Below are 24,329 nucleotides of genomic sequence, written 5' to 3' on the forward strand. Positions count from 1 at the left end.
CCCATGGTGGGGTACCGAGTCCTGCAATTTGAGTTCAAGGGCCGGAAGGCAGACGGAAAGCTCAACGTAGCAGAGAAAGGGCCCTCCGTCCTAGGATTGGTTGACCAGGGCGAGCTGGGCATACAACTGAACCCGGGAGGTATCAAGCAAGTCCTGATGACCAGCCCAGAGCGCCAGCCAGAAGACACCAAACAGAAGAAGAAGTTTCCCACTGTGTTTGGAGGCACGATAGGAAAACTGACGAAAGTTACGTATAAAATAGACCTTAAAGCCGACGCCAAGCCAGTGTGCCACAAAGTAAGAAACATCCCGTTGGCCATAAGAGAGACAGTACAGTCGGAATTACAACGGCTGTAAGACAACGGCATCATTGAGCCGGTAGACAGCGCGGAATGGTTGGCACCGCTGGTGGTGGCCAGGAAGCCCAACGGCAAGGTACGCCGATGCGTGGACTTGAGAGAGCTGAACAAAAACATTGTAGTAGAAAAGTTCCCGCTACCGAGAATAGATGAAATGCTGGCCAAAACAAAAGACGTGAAATGGTTTTCCACCATCGACCTTGCCTCAGCGTACCATCAGATCACCTTGCATCACTCGTGCCGCAAGCTGACGTCCTTCATAACCCCATTCGGGTGCTACCAATTTCGCAGGATGCCATTTGGGCTAGCATCAGCAGCAGCCGTATTTCAGAAGTTTATGCATAAGCTGTTCAAGGACACAGAAGGGGTGCAGTATTTTCAAGATGACATCCTGATAATGGGCAAGAACCAGGCAGACCATGACACGAAACTGTCCACAGTGTTGCACATTCTGGCAAGGAACAGACTCACTGCAGAATGGGAGAAGTGTTGATTCGGAATGTCATCAGTCATGTACTTGGGCCACGAGATTAGTGGCCAGGGGATTACGCCCAAACAATCCAATGCCAAAGCCATACGAGATGCCCCTCCACCGACAAACAAGGAAGAGGTTCGTTCTTTCCTAGGCATGGCTGAGTTTTATAGTAAATTTGTGCCGCACTTCACCATGAAGACACACAATTTGCGCCGACTTCTCAGAGACAGAACTTCCTTTGTGTGAATGGAGGAGGCGCAAGAAGAATCTCAAAGCATTAAAGAGGACAACAGCACAGCAATTCCTCTTCATGGATTCGACCAACGAGCAACGTCCATACTCACCACGGATGCAAGCGAAAAAGGACTGGGAGCCGTCCTAATGCAGGAAACAAAAGAAGGTGAAGTATCCACCATCAGCTTCGCGTCCAGGTCCTTGTCGCCCATGGAGCAGAAGTTCAGTGTCATGGAAAAGGAGATGATGGCGGCTGTCTGGGCCATGGAGAAGTACCGTCAGTTCATATGGGGCTCAAGATTCCGACTCCGGACAGACCACAAGCCACTGGTCAAAGTGCTCACATCATGCGGACATGCGAATGCTACCCCCCGGATTGCAAAAATTACGCTAAAGTTGTTGGACTACCGGTACGATGTTAAATATATATCGGGGCCCAAAAACAAGGTGGCAGATTATCTGAGCAGAGCATCAGCCATGGAGAAAGCTCCTCACTGCACGGAGGAAGAGGACGTCAGTGTGGCGTTCATGAAGGACCACGAAAAGGTGATAAGTGCGCAAGAATGGAAAGAGGCCTACGTGAACGACAGGGACATCACTGCGATCAGGCAGTTCATCCTACAAGGGTGGCCAGAAAAGAAACGCCTGAGTGCAGAGCACAAACATTTCTTTGTAGTGCGGGAAGAATTATCCATCGGAGACCAGGGCACCTTCCTGCTAAGAGGAGATAAAGTAGTTCCTCCCATTTCCTTGGTGGCACGCCTACTATCCATCCTGCATGAAGGACACTTAGGCATTGTAAAGACGAAACTGCGGGTCAAACAAACATACTGGTGCCGGCAATGGACAGCCAGATAGAAAGGCACGTCAGGGAGTGTACACAATGCCAAAATGCTGACAAATCCCAGAGCTTGATGCGGCCAACCTTAGGAAAGTTTGACAACCCAGCAAAACTGTGGGAGGAGTTGTTGATAGATATCCTCGGTCCGGTGCTAGACGCACAAGGAATCAAGAAATGCGTGGTACTCATGGACAGATATTCCAAATGGCCTGAAATCGACATACAGGAGGACATGGACACGGAGACTGTGTTGGTGTTTCTCACAGCCACATTCCTAAGGGAAGGTATTCCGCGTTTCATCCTAAGTGACAACCGGCCCCAGTTCAAGATCTGAAAAATGGAATGCCTACATGGGAAGGAATGGAATCAAGGTCAAGCACACGTCGGTATAACATCCAGCCAGTAATGGCTTGGCCAAAAGGTTTAACAGAGTCGTCATGGGGTCGGTACAATCGGCAATCAGTACGGGAAAGAACTGGGAAATGGAGTTGAAGAACACGTTGTGGGCATACAGGATCACTCCCACCAGCACAGGATACGGCCACTTTAAAATCCTCAGGGGACGGGACCCCTTCACCAAGGACAATGTAGCTTGGAAGGAACGCACCACAGCGAGCAAATGTTCCCCAGCAGTGGTCCACCACAATCTGGAAAGAGCACAAAGAGTATACACAGAACACTACAATAAAAGAAGTAATGTGAAGGAGAGGATGTTGGAGAGAGGAGAGTGGGTCCGAGTTAAACTAGCCCAACTGAGAAGGAAAGGTGACAGCAAGTTCAGTGCGCCCATGCAAGTGAAGGAGGTTTACAACAGAGCGGCCTTACTAAGTGATGGGAAAGTTTGGTCTCAGGATCGGATGTCCAAGTGCAACAAGATACTGCAGTGGACTAAAACAGAGGGGCCACAGTCAGAACACTACAATGATAACCACACTGAGGTCCTCCCTTTGGAGGAAAAGACAGCAACCTCGGGAGAAGCCCTGAGAGAGATGGTGTTGGTAGAGAGGGACGATCAGGAGTGCACTCAGGGACACCAAGAAGGCACCAGTGAAGCGACACCGAAGGGCAGGCCCACTTGTAGAGACAGACCAGGGCCAAGAACTCCCAGAGAAGACACAGTGCATGCCTCCTGCACCCCGGTGAGATGTACCCGGCTGGCAGAACTGTGGTAAGACCGGAGAAGTACAGAGACTATGAGATGGAAGCGGTTAATGTTCTGGGAAACAGATAGACTTTGGGACATTATCACTCAAACAGCATTCAGTTGTTAAAGAGGAGGAGATATGTAGTGTCGCGCTCTAGTCGTTGCGTAGTGACGCAACGACGCAGAGCGTGACCGCCATATTGGGGATGAGTGCGGAGCCCGCGAAGGTAGCGGACGCGGTTCCCGGCGCTCTCGCCCCCTGTTAATTAAAATAAACCACTTACCTGCAACCAGCCTCTGCCTCTTATTAGCGGCCACAAACACCTCTACACCCACCACCGTCCCTCTTCTCTCCCATTGTGGCAGTCACTCCTTCAGCAGAGTGACCCCTCAAGGCAAAGCACCCAGCTTAGAAGAGAGCATCTTTGGGACTAGTCTCTGTGCCTCGTAGCACCGTTGCGCTCCCTGTTATTCCACAAGTTAGCATGGAGTGCCATATCACCATTGTTGCTTCCTGCTACAGAGTAAGTAAGAAGTTTAGCTCAGTAGCTGTCTACATGCATAATAAGCGCACAGTACAGTGGCTGACTGACTTTGTGACCCCTATGTACAGTGCAGTGCAGTGTCTCAGATCAGTACCACTCTGATCAGTAAGTGCCTCAACCACAGTATACCTTCTTCATTACAGTGACCGAGAATGGTATAGTGCCTGAGTTTAAGAGCCCTCCTGTATAACACCCCTAGACCATAGTGTCATATTAACATGCTTTACCAGAGACATTTCCCACTCAGCATGAGCATAAGACTCATTATTTAAGTGCTACAGGGTAACATAGCCTCCACCTCTAATCACCACATAGATTATTCTCAGTCTACAAGTTGGTTATATGGGGATGTTTTTATCCTCTGACATGTTTTCGAAAATAAACTGCAGTGAACTCTCTTGCCCTTAAAATAACAGGGTCAGGGTCCCACCTAACACACCTTGGACCTGATTTAGTTTGGTGGACAAGTTACTCCTTCACAAATGTGACAGGTACTCCGTCCGTCTCATCACAAGTGCATTGCACTCTATGCAGGGCCAGACTGGGAACCAAAACTGGCACTGGCAAACTGCTCGGCCGGCCCCCCTGGGCGGATGGGGTGGGGCCGAGCTTTTTGCTAGGGCTGGATTCGGCCGATTTTGTTACAGGGGGCCGATATTGCTGGCCCCCATAACAAAACGGCCAGCCAGGGGTCCAAAACCGGCCCTCACCCTGGCGGCACACCGGGAAAACGCCTGGTACCTGCTACGGCTAGTCCGGCCCTGACCCTATGGCACTATAGGGTGGATGGGATATCTGTCACCTTTGTGATGAAGTAAAATGTCCACCAAACTCTGAATCAGGCCCTAATTTTTATTGCAGTGTCTAGAACACCTACACCAGCCATGCTTTAAATGACCCTACAATGAATGGGAGGGTGAGGCAGTCAGCAGAAACAAACGTTGTGCTAGGAAACAAAATCTAACTCGTTTTTAGTGAAGTGTCTGGAACACCTGCACACACCACGTTGTACAAGAACCTAGAACAAATGGGTTATTAAGACATCTATCAAACAGATAAGTAGTGCTAGGAAACAAAATTAGACTTTCACAGTCAAACTCTTTCTCAGTAGTTTGGGCAGTAGAGCCACCAGGGCACCTTCAGAGATGCCTAGGTGGAGGGGCATTGAGAGCCTGACCCTTACAGTAATGGATGTACAGAATTTGCAATACTATATTTCGGCCAGGTGGATTGATTTCAAGGTAGACTATGATTCTCAGGAAACAGATTACGAAGCAGGCTTCAGGGAGCAGCACTGAGTTGAGAAACAATGAACAATATCTATGATATGCCAATAGTGGCAAAAAGCATCTTTCGGATAAATATGAGCTCTACTAATAATCTGTTTTGCCACTTAGCCTAAAAGAGCAATGTTTTAAGTTTAAGAACAGATGGCTGCCTCAGGATGTAAAGCAATATATAAGAGGAGAGATTGGGTACAAGACGGGAAAGTAGTAAAGCTTACTTACAGGTAGGTAATGGAGTAAACCATCATACTGCACGCTTTATGGAGGTGCAGCGGCTCAGGTCACTTGCTGACATGGGGATCTTTGAAGAAGTGTGTCTTCAATTCCTACTGGAACTAGAGAGAGATTAAACTTGATAGGTTTCTGCGAGGATGACGTTGTAGATCTTATGTGTGAAGGATGTAGGGAAATCAAACATCTGGCAGGATTAATTTAAAACTTAAAAGTAACACAATGCAGAGCAAAACAAAGAGCTTAGACAAGTCCCACCCTGCCATCTTGAAGATACCTTAGCTTGCTTACTCAATCCTTGTGGGGGGCGGGGGTAGGAGTGCCAGTTCTAAGATCCTCTAGCACTCTGTATGCACCAATGTCACTTGGAAAGTTGTCCGAACAGACCACAGCAGCTGAAACCTCCTACATCGTAAACTACCCCTCTTCAAAATCTCTGCTACCCTGAAACACTCCTCTGACATTCAAAATTTGCTTAGAGCTTTCAGCCTCCAAAGATATTTCCACAGTCGAATTTGAGTGGCAAAGATCTTTCTTTTTTTGTAAATAATAATAAACCAGTTTCAGTTCTATAATGCTGCAATTATAGGAAATAATGCAGCAACCTTGCTTCTGTATCTCTATTCATATATTCCCTCCACCTCTTTAGTAAACATTAAGACATTGCTCGTGCAACTCCACTTAGTGGTACGTAATGTGTTTTGTGTCCACGTCCTGTGCTCCCTATTGGAGATAGATTGGCTCAAAATCAAACTAACCTATGAGGCGATCTGGTACTGCCAAAAGGGCTGGTCTGACAGGTCAGTTTGTGGGCCATTTTTGTTGGCCTGTATTATGGTCTGGTAGGCTGTTTTTTAGAGTGGATTTCAGTGATATCACCACATAGATTGCCTGCATGCAGTCTCCCACACTTTGCAAAACACCCACACCGTGTGTTCCAAACTCCCCTAATTTGCAGATGCAGGTGCTTTTTAGCTATCTGATTCGCAAGGGGGGGGGGGGCACTTTCGTTTTGGTGCATGGCCTATTTTCTGTCCCAGTCCAATCATGGGTCTGCACTATATGAAGATTTTAAGAAATCATGTTTTTGGTTGAGGGATGTGAAAAACTGAGTAACATGTAATACAATATTTCACACCAAAACAACAAAATCCAATCAGTAGAACCATAGATATTTCAACGATTTTAGTTAATTATAGCACCTAGAAACACAAATCGCCACTTGTAATCATCTGGTCGTGCTATACTGGGGAAATCACAAGTTTAGGCACGGGCTAGAAACAGGGACCAGGTTAGTCCCTCTGAAAGAGTTAACTTTTCAAAGTATGGTACGAAGAGTCCAGGTTGAGGTGGAGAAGGCCTCGAGGAGCAGGGAGAGCGTGGAAATAGTCATCTCTCTGACGAGAAGAGCATGCCGGGCATCATGGACTGTCATTGCTGTTGCATGAAGTTCCTGTATGGCTGATGCAGATCTCACATTGTCGGGCTATGCTTGCGGTCGCTGTAGTGTAAACAGTCAGATACACAGACATTTCACGTTGGTGGGCATCATGGGTGGCAAGATCTTATTGAGATCTCCACACAGACAGGCCTGTGTATGGTTGCAAAAAGCCCCAAACTTCAGGATTTCTCCTTTGTGTCCAGCATAGTGCACTCTGATGCCAACCAAGGGTTCAGAACTCTGGAAGGTGCCTCTTGGGGATCAGGGACTCAATCATACAAAGGCCAGCAAGGTTCAGGCAGGCCCAGCTGCAGGGCCAGTTGTAGCAGGTCAGTTGGGCATTTGCAGGGGGGGGGGGTCTCTGGAGCTTGTTGTGTACTTGTAGCTAAGACAGGAGGTTAGCCAACTGGTTCTAGAAGTCAGAATAAACTTTATTTGATCTAAATAAATAGACCATAAAAGTGCAATAAAGGAAAATATGTTAAAAATACAATGAATATCAAATATGTCATTAGCGACGCATGATAAAAACAATTCATAAAAGAACACTATCGGGCCTTGACATACCCTGATCTATGACATCCGAGGAGCAATAATATATATTGAGTACATTTCGAGGGGCAACGGAGGAGAACAAAAACCTCAACTAAGGGTCCACTATGAACTCCACCCAACTTAGTTGTCTCTTATAAATGGGGTCCGGGTTTGGTCACGGTTACAACGTGCGATAGCAGGCTTGGAATGGAAATCATGACACCCGAGACCAAAGCCATGTTCTCACACCTCAGGGTATGAGACCAAAAGCAAGAGGACACAGCCAAGAGAAGTGAAAAATACTAAAAGGGCGACCTGGAGCCAACTGGCTAAAGTGTTAATAGCTCATTAGAGGTGGTAAATGTGATTTAAAACAGTTGTCACTTAGTGCACAAGTCTAAAAGTCTAGTGATATTATAACATGTGTGTCCAAATCGAACCCCTCCCCCCATGCAGAGTCCCTGCCCATAGGCTCAATAATATAGGGAAAGCAAATGGAGGGGCAAAAACGCATGGTGGACTGCCACGGAACTGAGACATCCTCTTATCAAGAATCATTAATTGCTAAGGGGTCCAAGTGTGACTTTTCTACTGTTCCCCAAGGACCTCCTAATCTTTGTTACCAGTCTGAGATAGGAGTGAACTGATTTTATAATTTCCTACGAAGTTAAGCTTGGAAGCAAACGCAGTGCCTGCGTCTAAACTCTTAAGGAGAGTTTGTCCAAGAGAACTTTAAGAGTACATTATCTTGGATTAGAATAAAATCTACAAACAAACATAATATGTAAAGTACATTGTGGAGAGATCAAATGACAAGGGCACTGCTCGAGGTTGTTGCAGTGAGGAAATGTCACCAACTGATGAAACAGGTTGAGTCTGAACCTCGAAGGGAGAAAATTGTGATGATGTTGGGCACTGAGTAGCAGTTATAAACTGCATATCTTCCGGAGGGGCCAGAGAAATATACAATGTAACTGAGGGCCTATTCCTGACTTTGTCCCACCTAGCTGCCCCCATCTTGCCTAACACAAATCCCGCAAAGACCTTTTGCTGAGTGAGAAAAGGGATGAGGGTTGCTAAATAGCTCTGGTCGTGGCAGTGCAGGGGTCAAGCCTCCAATCTCCCTCTCCCTCAGCCATGAAATTTCAAGGCCACGGTCTATAAGGGGGGGGGGTCCGTATTTAGTTCTCTAAGGGGATTAACCCCACCTTGTTGAGACAAATAGATGTGGCAGTACATTGGGAGAGGGAGAGCAAACGGCAGGCAACCCTGTTTTCAGTAATTTGCAGCCCTGTTGCATTATTAAAGCCCCAGATACCAGCCCTATAGATAGCCACACTTACACATTTCGCCAAATAGATTGCTAGCATATGATGTACTAGTCAACATCCTAATTTAACGGCAAATTGAAAGAGAGCACTGATGCTTAGCACAAACACACTGTTTCTGGTTTCCAACTGCTGGAAGAATTATTGAAAACCAGACCCAGATAACTACAATTATTTGTTTTGGGTTTAGAATGCAGGAAGAATTTTGAGTTGTCCTCACGTTTAGTCCTGAAGGACATAATACAAGTATTACTGATGTTGACTTTAAGATCCAGTCCATCAATAAAGGCTGAAAAGCAATCAAGGAGGCGCTGCAAGTCTAGGGGGGTGAGCTCCATTAGGACAACGTCATCTGCATACAGCAGAGCTGGAACAGGATGCTGTTCAATCTGCGACAAACCCCTTCATGTTTGGACCAGTTCCCTCTACAGATGGTTAATGTATAGTGTGAAGAGGAACGCAACCTGCCTTACCCTACTACAGACAGGGAACATTTCCGAGCATTCCTTTCCCAGACCAAACCTCACTTATTCGCTGGAGTCCCTATATGTCTCTCTAATGGGGTTGATTATGGTCTTGTTCATGCTAAGGTCTTCCATTATGTTCCATAGTTTGCTATTGGAAATGCATTCAAAGGCGCTGGAGGGGTCCGTGAACCCCAAAAATTAAAGACCCTGCTTAGCAATAGTATACTTGCCCGACAAGAGAGAAAGATTAAAGCATTGGTCCTCCACCCCGAGCCCCCTCCTAAACCCATACTGAATGTCACAAAGCATTCTTGAGTCCTCAGACCAAGCCTCAAGATGTGATAAAAGAACACGGCCTAGGATCTTCACCATGGAGTCCAGGACTGAGATTGGGCGGTAGCAGCTCAGATCCCCTCGGTCTCCCTTTTTAAAGATGGAGTCACTCACGTAGCCTTGTATGAAGGGAGCAGGACCTATCTTCCTTCTCAGATGGTAGGGGAGGATTCCAGCAGTAGGGCATCCCTCTGGCAGCAGTGAAGACCTTCTTCTGTAGTGGCCACAGGTCCAGGAGTGTTCGGAGGAGTTGTTCTGAGGGTCCTATTGTTTTACCTGGTGCCAGTGATACAGTGGAAGAAACTTCTGGAGTTTTACTCCCACTGAGGGTTGTGGAATTCCTGCCTACCTGCCATGCTCCCTTGATAACTGGAGACACAAAAGGCTAGTATGAAGTTATTTTTGTGTTTGCAGAGGCATCTCCTTTGAAATGTAAGTGGGGCTGTGAACGGCTTTGCCCCTCCCACCCTGTCAGCATGGCCCACCCTGTCAACACTTAGGGGTCATTAGGATGACGGGCGGACTCAGTCCGCCCGCCATCCTATCAGAATTCGGGACTGCCAGCCATAAGGGCGTGGGTCCCGTGGGGGGTATTAGGATGATCCTGCCACAGTGGCGGGCGCATCCTGCATTTATAACATTGTGGCGGGCGGTGCTCTCTGCACCGCCCGCCACAATGCTATAAATGCATGTATGCATTTGCATACACAAAGCGGTAGGGACCGCTCATTGTATATGCAAATGCACCCCCCACCCCATCTTCACTTTGGGGGCCCGCAGGGGGCCCCCAAAGTGAAGATCGCATGCCTTGCCACCACGGAAAGGCATCTGTCCTGGCCCATTGTAATATGGCTGGAGGTGTCTAATAGACACCGCCACCATATTAAACATTTTCCGCCCCGGCCGCAAGGTGACCGCGGTGGAAAAGCAGCAGACGGTCTTTCCGTCCGCCGCGGTCCCCCCGCCATACTAATATGGCGAGGGGATTCAGCAGAGGATGGCGGGCGGATTGCCCCCGCCCACCATCCTAATGGCAGATTGCCCGCCATTAGGATGGTGGGCAATCCGCCCGCCATCCTAATGGGCCCCTCAGTCTCACTTTGGTGTAACTGTCTGGGTGAAATACAGAAAACAATTCCAATAATGAAAAATCACAAAGAAAATGGGTGAAATTGTCGACGTTTCATGTTTCGGTGATTTCATATGTTGAATGACCGTCAGATAGAAATATAGATGACTATGAAAATTAATTATTGGTTGAAGTCTGAGCTGTGGAGGTAACAGGCACAGAGGGGGGAAGTCGTTCTTCCCGCGATCCACCAAAGTGAAATTAGAATAATGTGGCCAGTCACTCCATTAAGGGTGCAGATACGGGCACTGCTCCATCGATTAATCCACTGCACTAACACTCAGCATCAACCCATAATTAATTTTCATGCTACTGTAAATAAATTGCGAACGATTATTTATAATGTTATGTCTTATTTGTATCTGTGTTTGTAAGTGTCTTGTTTTCTGATGTACTTTGATGATCTACACTGATCGAAATAAAGTTCTTTGATTGATTGATTGATACATTATAATTTCCTTATGTAGACGTTGTTTGAAATAGGTGACCACATTGGTGACAATGAGAGATTAGTGGCAACAAGAAATGTATGAACCTTGGTCACTGTGTGTTTATATGTATAACATTTTATGTACCCCCCTCCAAATATATTTTCTCAAAATAAATTTGTATTCTAAAAAAGTATACACCCGTCTTGTGTTTTGTTCCTTTACAGTTCTTCATTGATCTGTTAAAATAAGTGATTAATGTTTGTGAGTGATACAATGTAAGCTACTATTTAGAGCTCTATAAAAACATAAAATTACGTTGAAGAATAAATCTGTTGAATGCTCTATAAGTGGCATTTTCAGAATTGTGATTTGAAATCCTACCTCACCATTAAAGAGGATTTTAAATTACAATTCCTTAGGCATGAAACATGATATTTCTGCCTGTTCTCGAACAAACATTATCACTTATTAAAGTTAATAAGGTAACCCAATGGTATACTATGGAAGAAGTAGGCCTTGCAGTAGTGAAAAATGAATTTAAGAGTTTTTCACTACCAGGAAATATAAAACTTAAAAGAATATGACCACATTTTTTAAATACATCGCATCCAGACCTCTGGATTGTTTAGAGCCTACCTTAGGGATGACTTAAAAGTATTATGCAGGAATTGTTTAGACCTTGCAAAAGGTATGTTTTGCCAGGTTGAAATTACACTTTAAAACTACTCAAAGGCTGCAATGGCAGGCTTGGGAAATGCTTAAAGGGCTATTTAAGTGGGTAACACAAAAGTGCTGTAGGCCCACTAGTAGCATTCAATTTACAAGTCCTGGGTATAACCACTACCAATTTATTAGGAACTTATAGGTAAACTAAATATGCCAATTGGGTGAAAGCTAATTTTACCAAGTTTTAGTGCGTGAACACAAGCACTTTAGCACTGGTCCGCAGTGTTAAAGTGAACATAGTCCTAACAGCCAACAAAATGATTTCAGAAAACAGGAGGGGTGAAGGCAAACACTTTCGGGATGACACTGAATAGAGGGCCAAGTCCAACAGTTATTTTTTAGGGTGTTGCATTGAAAGAGTTTTGTGAACAATGCCTATCTCTTCTCTAGGGTTTTCTTTTCAATCAAGGCATATAATGGAGTAATCTGGTGGTAAAAGGAGGTTAATCAGTGGCTGATTCTGAATCATTCTGCCAAGTTTAGGTGAGAAATAAGTGGATGACATTGTTGATTTTAATATTCCAGAAATCTCCAGGCTATGTCTTGAGGCTAGTCTGGAGTTGTGCAGGAGGCAGTTAAAGGAAGAATTGAAAATTTTGCACGTAGTTGTAGCTTTTACATCCATATGTTTGTTGAGGTTAGCACCTTGGCCAAAATTGGATGTGATCCTTTTTCTCTTACTTTGTGACACCTGGATAGCAGAGAACTCTTGCTGTTTGCTCAAAGAAGCCTAAATACTGATTTCATTAACACATTTTAAATGCCGTTTTTAACTTAATTGCTTCAGACTGAACATTTGCAGGCACATTACACGAACAAAGGCCAAAGAGGAGATAGAACATTGTGCTATTTGTGGGCAGACAGAAAGGACCACAGTTTAGCTTTACTGAATGATACCAAATATTTAAGCCGAATTTCACATTAAGAATGGAGACTAACCTCACTGTCCTTGAGGTGTGTCTATTGCAAAGCAGGATCATTCTGCTTGACCCAGAACATATTCTTGTTACAGAGACAGCCTACATTTAAAGGTCCTGCCCTGTGTGGTGACTTTGGATGGGGAAATGAAAAATGACTCTCCACACCTTTACCCGGCCACTGATAGAGAGTAATGTCCTACTACTTACCAGTAATCTTCATTGTTCCTGGTGCTGTTGTCCTCATCCCATTCATTACAAGTGGGATTTACTATCTCATCGGACAGAAGAAAAAAGAACAGAGGAATATCGGAATACACTGTCCTACCCCCTCCTACTGGGGACACTTTACTTAAGCATTACTTACCTAGCATATGTCCTGAGCTACCAAGCCCCCAACAAATGAAGGCCTGCTGTTTGGGAGGTAAGGGGCTGTAATGAGTTGGACTAGTACAACAGGACTAGGAATAATGAAGTTTACCGGTAAGTAATAGGACACTTACCCCCAGGTTGCCCTTGTGCTCGTCCCATTCATTACAAGTGAGCATACCCAAGTTGACCAGTCCGGCATTCATAGGGAAGTAGAAATCACACAAGAACACAAACACAACCACCACAGCACTCCATAGCAATTTATTCATACAGGCAACAGGGCCCCTTTTACAAAACAACTGCATGTAAAATACTCAAACCAAAATTGTGAACATCACACAAAATATTTTGCAACCTGTATTGCTTGACCAAGGTAATAGAGGACACCCATGTAGCTACCCTGCGAATTTCAGAAATAGACCATCCAGGTAGCAGCAACCCCATGAGTAGAATGTCGCTAAACCCACGCAGGAGGAGATCCCAACAAGGAGTGTGCAAGAGAAATCAACTGCTTGTTCCACCTACTGATGGACAAAGAGGAAGCCATGTCTGCCTAGGAAGAAGCACCAAAAGACACATACAAAGAGTCCGTCTTTCTAAAAGACTTCATCCAATCTAGATAGACCAACTGCACCCTTTTCACGTCCAACAAATACCACTGGTCCTCCCTGGAAGAACCTGACTCAGCACACAGAGCCGGAAGAATCACTTCTTGATTCATGTGAAATAGTGACAACATTTTCGGCACAAAGAGGAATCCAAACAAAGAATGGCCCATCATCTGAAAATGTATAAAAAAGATTCTCTGCCCATCAAGGCACCCAATTCCCTAATGTGCCTGACAGAGGTTATGGCCACCAAAATTATGACCTTAAAAGTCACAAACTTAATGTTGACCACTTCCAAAGGTTCAAAAGGAGCAGAAAAAGGAGCTTTCAAAACCAAAGGTAAATCCCACAAAGGCCTAACCAAAGGGTGAGAAATAGAAAAGCTGCTCAACAACTGTGCCACCAAATCCTCCACATCAATCAAATTTCCCAAAGGAGACTTATAAGCCTTAATGACTGCCCATTGGACCCGCAAAGTAGAAACAGCCAAATGCTTCTCAAAGCTTTTAGCAGAAACTGTAGGACCTCATTCAGATTACAGTCAAGAGGGGACAGCAGGAGAGGTTTACACCAACGCTGAAAACTAACCTAATGCCCTTTGACTTCAAGGTAGAAAGCTTTCGGGACTGATGGATAGCAACAGCTGAATGTCTGGACAGACCCTCATTCTGCAAACCTCGCCTCACAGCTTCCACACCGAGAGATGCAGCCTTGGTAGAGGCAGGAAGGGAGATGACCTAAGAGGAGAGGAAGAACACAGGCTTATCCATGGAACCTGAATTGCCAGAAACTTGAGCCTGGGGAATCACGAGCACCGGGGCCAAAACAGAACCACCATCACCACAATTCTAGCTCCTCCCAACAGCCTTGCCAGGAACTTTGTAATAAGTGGAATCAGAAGGAAAGCAAGCAACAGGTGATCTGCCAATAGGAGGGTTGATACATCCACCCCACAGGACCACTCCTGCAGATTGCAGGAACAAAACCAGGGCACTTGCGCATAGGGCCAGGAACCAAACCTCTCACATAGCTGAAGAAAGACCTCCCTTCTCAGAGACATATCTGGGGAAGAAGGAAAGAACCAATTGAGAGAGTCGCCACCCCATTTTCCTTGCCCCTGGTGTGAACTGCCAACAGAGACTGTAATGAGCCTCTCCCTACTGAAAAAGCAGAGAAGCCTAAGAATTCAGGGAACTGAACAAATCCCCCCGATAATTCAGATAGGCCACTGTAACCTGGTTGTCTGAATGGACATGCAGATTGTGAACCACCACAAGGAGTTTGAACCCCATCACAGCTCAGTAAACAGCCATCAGTTCTCCGCAATCAGAAGAGTGCTGCTCTTCTGCAGAAACCATTGTGCCTGCAGAGACTCGTCCCCTAGAGTGACCCCAACCAAAGAAACTGGCATCCATTATGAGGACCAATGAAGGATCTGGTTGCAGAACCATGCTTTTGGAGAGAGTTCCCCAACTCAGAACATCAGTACCCTCTGCTGTCACTGGTACCACACAGCCAAAGTCCCCTGACTTTGGGTGCCAAAATGAATGAAGAAGAAACCACAGAGGTCAAAGATAAAAATGACCCAAGGAACTGTCACTGCCATGTGTCCCAGTAGTCTCAACCATTGACGGACTGGCAGGGGTAAGCAACCCATTGCCCTTAAGGCAAGAGACTGCAAGAGCGCAGCCCTGGGAGCAGGGAGGAACACCCTGTTCAGATTGGAATGGAGCCTTTGCCCCTATAAAAGTCAGATCTCTGGACCGCACCAATTGACATTTCCCCCGATTGAGCAGAAACCCATGAGCCTGGATCATTGAGCAGACCAAGGCCAGATCGTGAAGGAGCTACTGCTCCGAGGGAGCATGGATGAGCCAATCGTCCAAGTAGGTATCCAGGTGAATATCCAACAGATGAATTGATGCCACCAATGAAGCCTCCACCTTCGTGAAGACCCTGGAAGGCTCCTCAAGGAAGGACAGGAGTAACCTGGACTGATAATGTGTCTCCTGTATATAAAATCTCAGACACTGCTGGAACTGAGGGTGAATCGGCACACAACAGTATGCGTTCAGAAGATCCAATGTGCACATCAGATGATCCTTGATCACCAATGAAATCACTCTCTGCAGTTTCCATTTTGAGTGGTGGGGACTGCACAAACTTTTTGAGAGGCTTCAGTTGCAACACAATCCTAAAACCTGCTGTGGGCTTTGCCACAAGAAAGATGAGAGAATAGAAGCCCTTGCCCCTCTCCATCTGAAGAATTTCTAGAATTGCCTCCTTCTGCAGAAGCAAGTAGATGCCCTGAGCCAGCACCAACCTCTTCTCCTTCCCCAGGCATTGGAATTAGACGCCTCTCAGGCAGGTAGAAACCGCTGGTTCGACCTCTGACTGGACCACCATATAGTCAGGAACAAGATTTTGGGGGAGATTTTGCTTTCTTGTCACAACCCCTACAGGCCCTGAAAAATCCCCTGAGACTGCAGATACTGCCTCCGAGAGGGCTGATGAAATAGAGACTTGGGTTTCACCAGTTGCTTCTGAAAGGAATCATGTTGCAAGGAGGAAGTATGTTTATTTTCTTTAAATACCTTCTGGAGCATATCCTCTAGCTCCACCCCAAATAACTGATTACCCTGGAAAGGTAACCTGAGGGCTGAAGCCTTATGAGCTAGATCAGTACTCCAGTCCTTCAATACCAGGCTCCGAAGGGCTTCTACACAAGCCCCTTAGAACCAGGCAGATGCCCTCACCACATCAAAGGAAACATTTGGCATGCATTCCACCTGACGTTCAATTTGCTCCAACAACCCTGAACAATCAAATGCATCCCCCATAAACCTGTATAATATTTTAATGTCTGATGTCAGAGACTGAGCCACATGTGTGCCATATATCCCAGCCCGCAGAGCCAGAAACAAGCCTGAATATACTTTAGGTAGGGAAGCATCAATCTTTTTTTTCACATCATCCTCTGCCAAGGATGTACTCCCCACCAAACTAGCTACAAAAGAATCAATAGGGATTGGATCCAGAAAATCCTTCTGCATATCCTGCAACAGATACAATTTGGCCACAAATCTAGGGAGCATAATCTTACTCCTTCCACTTCCTTTTAAGGATCTCATCAATGCAGTGTTAGAAATGGGGGGTCTCTAGTTGGCAGGTTCTTACACTGTCCGAGTAGGGACCCTTCTTCCTAGTCAGGATATGGCGGATACACTCTAAAATACCTCCTTCTCACTCACTTGGTAGCGAGGCATAAGCCGTCAGGCTCTTATCAGAGGCAGTGTGTAAAGCATTTGCACATAACCAACAGTAATGCAGTGAAAACAATACAAAAGGACACCACACCAGTTTTAGAAAAATATCCAATATTTTATCTGTGCAAAACTAGACCAAAAATGATAAAAACCCATCATACAGCTCTTAGAAATATCAATAAGCAAAAATAGACTTAATATACAGTACATTGAAGTTGATAGCTCCGTCTGGGGCTATCACAGCGTTATGAACAAGAAATCCAAACAGTTCTGGCTGATCGTGGTGTTGCGGGCCAGGTACGGTGTCAGGAAGACACGTAAAACAGTATCTTTAGAAATGTAGGTAGTGGGGAACCTTGAGGTGAGCTACGAAGAGCCGGGGTTGGCAGATGTCGTTTCCGGAGGTTGGTGCGGGAGTTGTTGGGCCCTTAAAGTCACACACATTGCAGATCAAACTCCGTGCAGTTGAATTCAGAGCGCCAGCGTCAGCAGGCATCAGGGATGCAGTGCGAAGTACAGGTGTGCAGCGTGTGACGCAGGCAGTAGGTTGGTGACAGCCGTTCAGCATCGTCAGTGAGACCAGGGCTGCGATGCGAAGTGGTGCGGTGCTCACAGGTCATGGTGCAAGCAGCGGTGTCGTTGTTTCTGAAGCAATGTCATCGGCGGAAGAACCAGAGTCGATGTTTCCAGCGTCGGTAGGCCAAGTTAGTGGTGTGGGATTGGGCGGTGACTTGTGTAACTTACGAGTGGTAACCTCAAACCATGGTGTAAGCAGCGGCAATGATGTCAGTATGGAGCAGCAGCAGCAGTGAGACCAGGGCAGCGATGCGCTTAGCAGTGCTAAGTGCGGTGCCCACAGGTCACAGTGCAAGCAGCAGCTCGGTGGCAGCATTGAGCGTCATCGTCAGTGAGACCAGGGTTGTGGTGTGAAGTGCGGTGGTGCCCTCTGTGGTGCCTTTAAGACACTAAGCCGACCGCAGCGTCGTTGATGGCATCAAGTTGCTTTTTCTTCTGTTGCAGCACAAATCACACAATTCCCAGTACTGGTAGCAGATGAAATTGAAGTCTTAGCTGTTCCTGAGACTTCTTGATCAGGGGACAAGCTCTACCTCAAACCCTTGGAGAAACTCAAACTAAGAAGTTGTAGAAAGTTCAGTCCAGCCCTTTCTCTGCCCAAGACAGAAGTAGCCACTGCAGGCCAAGACAGCAAAGTGGTAGTTCCTCCTCGCAGTTTCTCCAGCTCGTCTTCTTGCCAGATTTCGTGATATAAAAGAGATCTAAAGTTCTGGGGTCTGGACCCCAATTTTTATATCACATTTCCTTTGTTCCCTTTAGGCAAAAAGTCTCTCAGCTTAGTCCAAACCAATTCTCTCCTCTCTGGTCCAGGTTCTTGGCAGGGTGTGGGAACAGCATTTTTCACAGGAGACAGTACCCATTCAGGCCACTACTTTAAATGCAGCCCAGGTCTGTTCAGCTCAGTTCTGCATCACCCAGGAAATGTAGGACACACCTCAACCCCCCCCCCCCAGTGGCTCTTTGCAGTGAATGCCCATTCCCAGCCCCTGTCACTCCAAAACCAGACAGTCAATACACAACCCAGCAGAGGCACAAAGGAAGGCTAAGCAAGAAAATGCCCACTTTCTAAAACTTAAAAAAAGAGGAGTTAGGCCCAAAAGGACGAGGATAGGGCGGGCCGTTTTATCAATGCAAGCAAATGAGAAAGCACCTGTACCTCGATTTTTCATCAAGCATTAGTAATTTCTGCTCTAAAAACAAACACCTCTTTGTTTATCCTAGTATTTTTATTTTACCTTTTTCTTTTTGAATTTTTTCAATTGATTTTGTAGTCTCACACGAGAAACATGGTCAAATTAGGTTGTACGGCTTTACAAAGCGTGGTTTTACACCGCGTGCCGTTACAGCGCGGTTTTTTCAACGCAAGTCGTTACCACGACTTGCGTTGGAGGGGTGCGGACTTCGGAATTTTTTTATTTACTATTCTAACACCAGCCTACGTACAGTAGGGAAGGTGTTGGATAGTAAATAAAAAAATTCCTTGTCCTGCAGCGCCCTCCAGCGCAAGTCGTGGTAACGACTTGCGTTGGAAAAACCGCATTGTAACGGCACGCGGTGTAACAGCCGCGTCGTAAAGGCTGTTCCCCGTCAAATTATATCCATATAGCAAACCATTAAAAAAAAATTACAATTATGAAAAAAACGTAATTGTGCTCTACAAAAGACATCACAAAATGTTGCTTTACATCTGGTTTGTAGGCATCCGAAAGCAGCTTGAAGTGGCATCTCTGCTTGACGGGGAGCCAGTACAGGCTACGGAGATGGGGGTGATATGGGCTTGTCTGGGCAGGTCCAGGATGATTCTTCCTGCTGTGTTCTGGATTGTTTGGAGACTCTTTAGGAGGAGGGGTGTAGTCCGGCATAAAGGGCGTTCCCGTAGTCGTTGAGGTGGGGGCTTGAGTGACGGTTCTTCTGGTGTTGGTTGGGATCCATCTGTAGACTTTCCAGAGCATTCTGAGGGTGTTGAATCAGGTGGCGGCATCTGAGTTGGTCTGATGTCTCATGGAGAGTTTGCTGTCGAGGATGATTTTGAGGTTCTGAGTCATGGCGTTCTGGAAGATCGCTCTGGTAGTGTCCGTGTCTTCGGTGAGGGAGAGTATGAGCTCGGGGTTGGTGTAGGAGATGATGATGAGACCGTGGCTGTGAGCGAGGAGTGCCAGCGGAGTCATGTAGACGTTGAACTGAGTGAGGAGCCCTGGGGTAAGCTGCAGATGATGCTATTGGGGTCGGAGGTGTATAGCGGAGGTGGATTCTCTGAGTGCGTCCTATGAGAAAAGAGAATAGAAGCTTAAGGGTGTTGCAGTAGATGCAGTAAAATCGTTGAATGAGGAGATGGTGGGGGACGGTGTTGAATGCCGCTGACAGGTCGAGGAGGAACAGGGCTGCTGACTTGCTGTGGTCAAGGATGGCTCTTACGTCGTCTGTGGCAGCTATAAGGGTGGTTTCTGAGCTGTAGTTCTGTGGGAAACTGAATTGGGAGGGGTCATGCAGGTGGATGGGTTCCAGGTAGTCTGTGAGTTGGCTATTGTAGGAAAGTAGGATCAGCTTTCATGGTTACCCACACTTTTTATTTTCTGATTAGTCTGACTGGGCTCCTGCTATCCAGGACCCCAGTCACTGTGCTTCCTCCCTAAATTTGACAGTGGTAAGTTCTTTGGTACCCATGTACGTCCCTAGTATATGGTACTATGGTATACATGGCATAGGTACACGAGGGGTCTCCCATGGGCTGTAGCATGTATTATGCCACCCAGGAGTGACCACTCAATCTGTGACTACAGGCCTGCCACTGCAGCCTGTGTGAGTTGGTGCTAGCACCACTTACAACAGATATAAGTTTTCTTATATCTGAGGTCACTGCACATAAAACCTATGTCACCCCTAAGGCAAGCCTTTCAGTCCTGAAGGCAAGGTGCTAGTTTATAAGTATGATGGTGCACAGCATGAGCAGGAAACCCCTTGAAAACCCCGGAGTCGATTCTCCTGGCTTTGTAAGTGCGGTCAGCCATTTAATACGTATAGTGGACATCAAGTCAAATATGCGATGTCTAACTATATATTGGCTGCACTGATACCGATCATGTTTGGTATCAAACATGTTGTAGTCCTACCCCAGCACTGATTCCAATGTTGGATGTAGGATCCCATGTACAGGGGGGCTGCCCAAGGGTGCACCCTGTATTCCCGGCACCAGCCTTTCAGGGTCTAACAGCAAGCTGGTGCTGCTTCCAACCTCAGACACAATTCTGCTCTCCTGTTGATGAGCTGAGCTTGAGCAGGGGAAGGTAGAACAATAGGGTTCCTGTCACAGTGTAACCACCTCCCAGACAGGACTTAGTGTATTGGGCTGGGGTAGGGGCACTTGCCAGCACCACCAGACAGCTTTGAAGGGGATATGTTGTGCCTTCCTTGCATACTCCAGTTGGAACCAGTTCGGGGAGCCCTTGACTCCTGCTCTGGTGCAAAACTTATTGTAAAAGGACAAGGAGACCCAATTCGTAATTGGTCAGGGACCTTTGGGTATTTATCTTTTTTCTAAAGACAGCGGTCCCCAGACAAAAAATAGTTGAAAGACAATAAATATAGACCCAATCAGTACTATATTGTAGAAATCTATCCAGCCGGACAGATATTTAATGCGCAATCAATTCAATATATACAAAGAGTAAACAAGAAGCAGTTTTAAGTGGGACACAAGCCTGTATCCACTTTAGAAAGAAAGACGTACAACATAAAGTGAAGGGTTCAGGCAAGGGAAAAGGTTTGTTTTCAGCACATTTCTCATAGAACAAACAGAATATACAGTAGACACCATTACACAAAAATTAGGACATTTCAAACAAGCGTATATAGTGTACAAGGTGTTGACGGCGTTTCGCTCCCTTAAGAAAATACTGGGATCATCTTCAGGACATTTTAATAAGCGTGCCTGTTTACATATGACTTAATTGCCTGAGTTAATGGGCAAGCTGCCTTTGGAGGCAAGATAGAGAATGACCAGCGTGGGACCATTTAAATAAAGGTCTGGATGTAGGTACAAGAGATACCGTACCGGAAGGCTGAGTCCGGGTAGCAGAGTTCCAAGATGACGAGAGTTCAAGTTGGAGCAAGTTGTCTGGGGACCGCTGGTGCAAAACTTGACAAAAGGACATGGGAGTCTCCTCCCCTCTGTCTAGCCCCTCCTCTGGGAGGGACCCTTGAATCGTCCCAACCCTTTCCCTAAGGTACTTAAGGGTGTACCTGTGGGTGGCTCATTGTGGGACAAGATTCAAACGCAAAACCACTTCAACTTCAACCATTTGGGCACCATGGACTTCGCCTGGAACCAAGACTGCATCAAGAAGGACTCCTGCTGCTCCTGGTCTCGCTGTTCTGCAAGTATTCTTCACCATCTAAGCCTGTGCTTCATCCAGGTTCCTCTCCAGGCCTATGGACATCAAGTACACCCAAAGGCATCTCCCTCGTAGTGAAGGAGTCACGCCCCTGCATCTGCAGGCACTGCATTGAAATTGACTGGTGTGCTGCTCCTGACTTCCTACAGACACCAAAAGGCTCAGCAACACAGGCGATGATTCTGAAACTTCCTCAAGGCCTGACCTGTTCTCTCAGCAAGTTTTAGGCCAGCATCCCTTGTTGTAACCACTGGAACAGAATCCCTGTGCATAGCATCTACTTGCCAAGGCTTGTTGACTCTGTCCTCCAGAAATCTTTGGGCAACAAGAAGCTTGAGCCTCCAGCATCTCTTCCTGTCACGATATTTGTCCTCACTGCATCCTCTGCACTGTGGGCCTGCGTCTTTGGTGAGCCCCTTGAGGTCCTCTAGCCACTCCTGTGCCGTCGGCCTGTGGGTCCTCTTGAGGGTCTTCTTTGGCTTCAGTGGGCTCCCCTACTTAATCAGGCCTGCTCTGGCTCTCCTTCATTTTGTCCCTTAGACCGTGCTGATTCCAACGTTGCACCTTTTTTTGTTTACCACGTCTGTTGCTTCTACCAAGGCTTGTGCCCTGGTTCTTGGCTTCCGACGTGGGAAAGCTTGCGAATGCCTCCCGGTCTTCCACAATATCACCTCATCCTCACAGCTGAGCGTTTGTCATAAGGGGTCATTCCGGTGGGCTTTCGTGCCTCCTGGTCACTTCCAAGTGGTATAGACTATGTCCCCTCTGTTTACAGGTACTTCTCTTCAAGAATCCATCCTTCAGATTCCACCAGACTCTTTCACCTTCTTCACCAGTGGCATCATTTCTGAAGTCCTCCATTGTGGTCTATGGCGGTTCTGACGTCACTTCGCACCTATGCACCGGCTTCACTCGTATAAGTATCCTGCTTCCTGGGGTATCCTCGGGTGGGGTGACCCTCCAACTTGTCTTCCGCTGGGTTTCTTCAGGGTCAATCAATCAATCAATTAATCAATCAATCAATCAGGGGTTCTTAAGAGCGCTACTCACCTGTGAGGGTCTCATGGCACTATGGGTTACAGATCCGTTATCTGAAGAGCTAGGTCTTGAGAGCATTCCTGAAGGTGTTCAGGGTATGGACGAGTCTGCTGTCTTCTGGGAGCTTGTTCCAGGGTCCAGTGTCCTTCTTCTTGAAAATGGCAACCATGACTTTCGCATTGACAAGCATCGAGTATGCAGGTGTGTTTCCACTATGCATACAACCTCCGTGGGGTTTCTGGGGACTTACCTAGGGTGGTTCCTTGTGCACCCTGTTCTTCTGAGTCTTCTGGTCCAAGTCCCGACTTCAGTACCTTGGCCGGGAAAGGGAGCAGCGAGATGGGGCGGTAGTTCTTGAGGTCAGATGGGTTCGCTGTGGGCTTCCTCAGAAGTGGATTGACTTCGCCATGCTTCCAGGTTTCCGGGACAGTGGTGGAGCTGAACACAGCGTTGATGATGCTGGTGAGTGGTGGTCCGGTTTATTTGTGTCTGAGGTTGAAGGTGTGGTGGGGCAGGGGTCGGTGGGAGCTCTAGAGTGGATTAAGACATGATGGAAGTTGTGGTTTGATGCAGAGAGGTGTCCAGTCGGTCAGGAAGTGGGTTGGGAGGTTTGTGGGAGGAGCTGGGAGGTCCGGCTTTGGCAGTTGGGGTTTGAAGTTTTTGTAGATGTTGGCAAACTTGATGTGAAAGAAGTCGGCAAGTGAGTTTCAGAGGGACTGGGTGGGCTGGATGGTGTTTTCAAAAGTGTCTGGGGAGGATCATTCTCTGTTGATGTTGACTAGTTCCTTGGTGTGGTTGGTGGACTGGAGGCGGGTGGTGAATGCTGCTTTCTTTGCATGTCTGATGGTGTGGTGGTAGGATTTGAGGGCCGTTTTGAAGGCTATTTGGTCGCCTGGGTCTCTTCTGGGTCTCTTCTGGCACACCAGCATCTTTCCAGAGGTTGCATTTGCATTTTACTGCTTTGAGTTCGAGGGTGCACCAGTTGACGAGTTGTTGGTTCCTCTATTGCTGAGGGTTTTGATGGGTGCAATGAAGTTGGCGCTATTGGTGATCCATTCGGATAGGTGGCCGGCTGCTTGATTGAAGTCGTCGGATGTGTGGAGGGTGGTGGTGTTGTGGGCGATCATCCATTGTGATTCAGTGATGATGTCCCAGCTGTGGTGGGTGGTGAGGGGTGGGGTGATGGTGGTGTGCTTGGCCAAGAGATGGATGTTAAGTATGCATTGTAGTTTGGACTGGTGGTCGGTGGCTTTTGTAGGAGCCCATGGATCAGTGGAGTTGCAGGTGAAGTAAGAGTGGAGGCAGTTGAAAGCTTCTTCGGTGTCTTTCGGTGAGCAGGTACAGTAGAGGGCACTACGGTGTCCTGGGTCCATTCCTCAAAGAGTGGAACTGGAGGCGAAGTACTGGGGCATTTTCAGCTGCTGCTTTCCTGCTGGCCGGGGCACTTTGCGCTGTTTGGGCATGGTGCTAGCCCTCCCGCGCTTTAAATTATGCCCAGCCCCTGCATCGCGGGATCGCGCGCGGGTTGCGCCGGGCTAAGCCCGGGACAAGAGCGGGACCATCCAAGGCCGTCACAGGCCGGAGGAGGCCGGGCTGGACCACCTCACCAACGTGCGTTACAATCAGGCAAGACCACTCACAGGTGACCGGGACTATT

This window comes from Lissotriton helveticus, chromosome 5_1 (genome assembly GCF_964261635.1).
Source record: "Lissotriton helveticus chromosome 5_1, aLisHel1.1, whole genome shotgun sequence".
Lineage (NCBI taxonomy): Eukaryota > Metazoa > Chordata > Amphibia > Caudata > Salamandridae > Lissotriton > Lissotriton helveticus.